Here is a 5,402-nt window from a genome sequence, read left to right on the forward strand (position 1 = left end):
TCAATAGTTGTAGAGGGGCTTCAAGCCTTTTGTTCATAGGGTCACTATGAGTCATGCTTGACTTGAAGGCAATCAACAACAATAAACAATATACATATAAAACTTACCACAACTGAAAATTTTTGCCATTTGAAAGGAAGTTACTACAAGTTTGTATCACATTCAAATGCCTCTCTATTTATCTTCTGAGCATAAAGCTAGTATTCTCTTACATAGCCATACTTAGCAGTTGTCATGGAGCTGATTCTAACTCCTGGGACTCCGTATGTATCAAAGTAGAACTGTATTCCACAGGATTTTCAAGGGCTGCCTTTTCAAAAGTAGATTGTCAAATCCTTCTTCCAAGGTACATCTGATGGACTCAAACCTGCAAACCGTGGGTTAGCTGCCAAGAACATTAGCATCTATACCATGCAGGAATAATAAAGAAGTTATTATTTTTTAACATGATGTGTGTACTTTGGGTATAATATTCTGCTTCATCTTACCAACAACTATTTGAAAGAGAGTATTACTCTATGAGGGAACATATGCTCCAAGATTGAAAGTAACTTGTTAGTAAATAGGAAAATCTGAATGTGAACCAAGCAGTCTGGTTTCACATCACTCCTGACCACACACAGTGCTTTACTGCCTCTTCCTGAAACCCGTCCTCAAGGCTGTGGATCCTCTGGCAGGGAAAAGATGTGATTGCTTGGGAAAAAAAGCTTAGTAAAGAAAATGAGATTTGGTGGACTTTGAACCAATAAATCTGACCCTAACTAATCTTGATTAACTGCCGGGCAGAGTCCTTTCTTCCTCTTTCTGTGTCTCATTGTCAGGACTGACTCATAGCTGGCGCTCAGGGAGGAGGAGATTGCCCATCTTTCTCCTGAGGAAATGCTGGTGGATTTGAACCTCCAGAGAAGCATGCCTGTCGGGTGGTTGTTGTGAGGGGCCCTCGAGTTGAGTATGACTCATAGTGACCCCAAGAGCAACAGAGATGAACCCTGTTCTTTCCTGTGCCAACCACAGAGTTTCTGACACACTTGACAGGGTGAGGGGGGTTTTTTTTGTTTGTTTTTTCAAAGTTGAGCCCACGACATACCCCAGACCAGCATACCCTTCCTCCCTCCTCTGTTCACTCACTCACTCACTCACTCACTCACTCACTCACTCACTCTTTAGTATCTATCTCTTAGTCAAGCAATACATTGAAACAACAGGCATTTGCTGTCTATCTACAACAGTCTAGTACTGCCAAGAGAGCTCTGGTGGCATCGTCTGTAGAGATTTGCTGTGCCAACCCAATGGCCTCTGACAGGCTGAAGGGGGAGACCATTCAGTTAGGAGCTCAAATCTCTGCAGACCACACCACCAGTGCTCCCTGGGCAGTACTAGAATGTTGTAAATAAGACAATACATGCCTGTTGAGTTTCAATGTATTGCTTGATTAAATATGTAGCTACTAAAAAGTGTTAGTGCGTGTGTCTTTTTCTCCTAAAATGTCTAAGTAGCTCCACTTGGCCAGGGAAGGCATCTCTGGGTCACAAATCAGTTGACATCAGTACCCATTCTTCATTATTTTGAACATGATCCTTTCCTACACGTGTTCACAATTTCCAAAGAGACAGTGTTTCTTCTCTGTGCTTAATGTGATTTGAAATACATCGACTCAAGAAGGAAATATTTTTTTTTAAAGAAAGGAGATAACAGCCTTTAAAAAAAAATAAGTTCAGCCTGTCTTAGGGGAAATTGTGATACTCTTCATCTGTTGACAATAGGGAATTCAGTCAGTCAATCACTCAGCAAGCATTTCTTGAACATCTATAATGTGCCAAGCGTGGTGTTTAGGGCTCTCTCATTTTCATCAAGTGGGAACTAACTCACAGCTGATCCTCCAGCAGATTTTCAGAAACTAAATTGCATGGGAGTGTGCCCATTTTATGCCAAAGAGTAGCTGGTGGATGCGATCTGCACACACCACCAGAAGCCCCTTGTTAGGGGCTTAAGGATATGAAAATGAATAAAGCACAAACAGAAGTGACTGCCACAACTGGCACTGGTGGTCAGGAAGTGTGAGGACGGCACAGGAAAGGATAGAGTTCAGAGCTGTTCATACGGTTGCTATAGGTCTGTGTGGACTTTATAATACCTAACAACAATCACCTCATAGTTAAGAGAAGGGGTGACAGACTGGTACTGTTGGGGACCTCCAGACAGTTGTAAATGGTTTGAGAAGGGCCTGAAGACAGAGTCAGTGGAGGAGAAAGGACAGGGTAGGAGAAGTTGTCCAAGGCCTGCTCAGCAGTGAGAAGCAAACAAATAGGAGTCAGAACAAGGGGGCCATTAGTCAGTGTGGGGCTGGGGCATTTCAGTGACCTAAGAATGAACTCAGTTGCAAAAAATGTACACTCAGACCCTGAAGAGGTGCTGCCAAACATGATCCTTTTGTATGATGAACACAGCAGCTGTTTCCTACATTCTTGGGCAACTTCCAGCAACATGCACATGCCTTTCGTTTTAACTCTCAGTAGCCTCGCTGTAGAGAACAGTAGGAAAAATAGCCATACTGCATTTTGGCACAAAGTTTTCTTCAACAGCAGAAGCCATTTCATAAATCTTCATGGGGTGCTTATCATGTGCAAGCCAATGTCAAGATGCTCTGGGGGAGACAGTACCAAAGTCCTGGTGTCATAGAGCTCTGTTCAAGCTGGGCCCAGAGACACAGCCAAAACACAGATAGATGGACAGCACATGAGGACGTGATGCAGGAAGGAACAGCAGGGTGAGGGGAGACCGTGGGCGTGGGAAGGACTGTGCTGTATGAGGCAGCAAGGGTAGGAGGGACCTCTGATGGAGAAACGCTGAATCAAGACCTGAATGAGTGAGGCAGGGAAAGGATGAGTTGGGGAAGAAGAAACATTTTGAGATGAACAAGTATCCAGTTTATTCTAGAAACAGCAAGGCGGCCAAAAGGAGCAGACCAGGCAAGGAAAGAGTGAGAAAGAGCTCAATCCTGCAGGATAGTTCCTCACTGTGAGAGAGTTGTAGTTAAGTGCTGTCAAGTCTAGCGCAACTCATAGCTACCCTGTGAACAAAGGATCTGAACCCTGTTCTATAACTGTCATCATTTCTTTAATGTTCATAGAGTTTCCCAAAGGCATGTTGGTTAGAAAGTAGATGCCAATCCTACTTCCAAGCCTGTCTTAATCTGAGAGCTCCATCAAATACTGTCCACCATGTGTAACCATTATGACATTTGACACACCAGTGGCACAGTGTTCAGCATGACAGCAAGCCCAAGTGACCTCAGTACAGCACATTGGCAGACCAGTACTGTACCACTTTGGAAAATGTTCTTCCCAAACACAATTAACACCAGGCTCGAGGGCTCAACTGTCTTTTAAATACAAAAGCCTGCCTACCAGGTCCTGCAGCTGATTGTTAACTACAACCAGCAAATCCAATCAGCTTACAAACAATTGTGAACAAAATAAAAACCAACCAAACAGTTTACACCCAACTTCCAACTAAAGCAAGAGAACTTACCACCAAAATCCAACTGCTTCACACATGAGCTTCTAAACGGTTATTGTTGTGGTGGTAGTGGTGTACCTATGTACAACAGCCCTATCCCTTGCCAATATTATTGTCTCTGATGCACCTATACCCATTACTCCAGTCACTGAATCAATCTATCTCATCGAGGATCTTCATCTCCTGCACTGACCCTCCACCCTTCCAAGCATGATGTCCCTCTCCAGTGACTGATCCTGCCTTGCAACATGTCCAAAGTATGTCAGACAAGAGTTCCATTAGAAAAATAAAAAAGCCCACTAGAAGGCAATTGATAATGATGATTTGAATAAGGGTGATAGCAATAATTCATAGACACTAGTCTATGTCAGGAAATTTGGAGGACAGCTATCTGGCCAACAGATGGGAAGAGGTCCATGCTTTTTCCCATGGCCAAGAAAGGTGATCCAACTGAATGTGGAAACTATCAAACAATATCATTAATGTTACATGCAAACAAAATACTGCTGAAGATCACCCAAAAATGCCTAGAACGGTACATTGATAGGGAAATGCCAGAAGTTCAAGCAGGATTTAGAAGAGGACGTGGCATCAGGGATATCATGGCTGGTGTCAGATGGATCCTGGCTGAAAGTAAGGAATACCAGAAGAACGTCCATTTGTGCTTTATTGACTATGCAAAGGTGTTTGTATGGATCATAACAAGTTAAGGCTGACATTGAGAAGAATGGGAATCCCAGAGCACTTGATTGTGCTCATGCAGAACCTATACCTGGACCAGGAGGCTGTTGTGGAAACAAAGCAAAGGAACACTCCATGGTTTAAAATTAATAAGGGAGTATGTCAGGGTTGTATTATCTCTCCATACTTATTCAATTAGTATACTGAGCAAATTTTTCAAGAAGGTGGACTCTGTGAAGAAAAATGTGGCATCAGGGTCAGAAGGAGACTCATCAATAACCTGTGTTATGCAAATGACACAAACTTGCTTGCTTTCAGTGAGGAGGACTTGAAGCACTTGTTGCAGAAGATCAAGGAATGCAGCCTTCAATATGGATTGCATCTCGATGTTAAAAAACAAAGATTCTTACCACTGGACCAATAGACAGCATCATGATTGATGAAGAGACTAAAACTGTCAACAACTTCATCTTACTTGGATCCGTAGTTAACACCTCAGTACCAGCAGTCAGGGAATAAGGAGACGTGTTGCACTAGGAAATTTTTCAGTTAGGTACCTCTCCAAATTATTGAGCTTGAGGACTAAGTTGTGTCTGATTCAGGCCATGGTCTTTCTGATGACTTGCTATGTCTCAAAGAGATGGACAATGAATAATGATGACAGAAGAAGAATCTATGACTTTGAGCTGTGGTGTTGGAGAAGAGCACCGAGCATCTCATGGTGAGCGCAAAGAGCAAACAAGTACGTCTTGGAGAGGGTGCAGCCAGAGTGCTTTTTGGTGGCAAGGATGATGAGGCTTCTCTTCACATACTTTGGCCATGTTGCTAGGAGAGGCTATTCCTTGGAGAGGGTCATGATGTTTGGAAGGGTGGAGGGTCAGTAAAGAAGATCCTCAACCAGGTGGATTGACATGGTGACTGGCACAATGGGCTTTAGTGTGTCAGGAAGTGTGACGAAAGAACAATATTGGACAGGGTTCAGATCTGCTGTTTGTAGGGTCACTGTGAGTCTTACTTGACTCAAAAGCACCTAACAACAATAATAGCAAAAACAATAGTAACAATAGAAGGGAAAGAAAACAACAACACACTGCCCTCACCACTGGATCAATAGACAACACTGTGATTGGTGAAGGAAAGATTGAAGTTGTTGGTAATTTCATTACACTTAGATCCACAAACAGCATTCATGGTAACAGGGG

The sequence above is a fragment of the Elephantulus edwardii genome, unplaced genomic scaffold, assembly GCF_000299155.1.
Source record: "Elephantulus edwardii isolate Elephantulus edwardi_28Jun2011 unplaced genomic scaffold, EleEdw1.0 scaffold00082, whole genome shotgun sequence".
Lineage (NCBI taxonomy): Eukaryota > Metazoa > Chordata > Mammalia > Macroscelidea > Macroscelididae > Elephantulus > Elephantulus edwardii.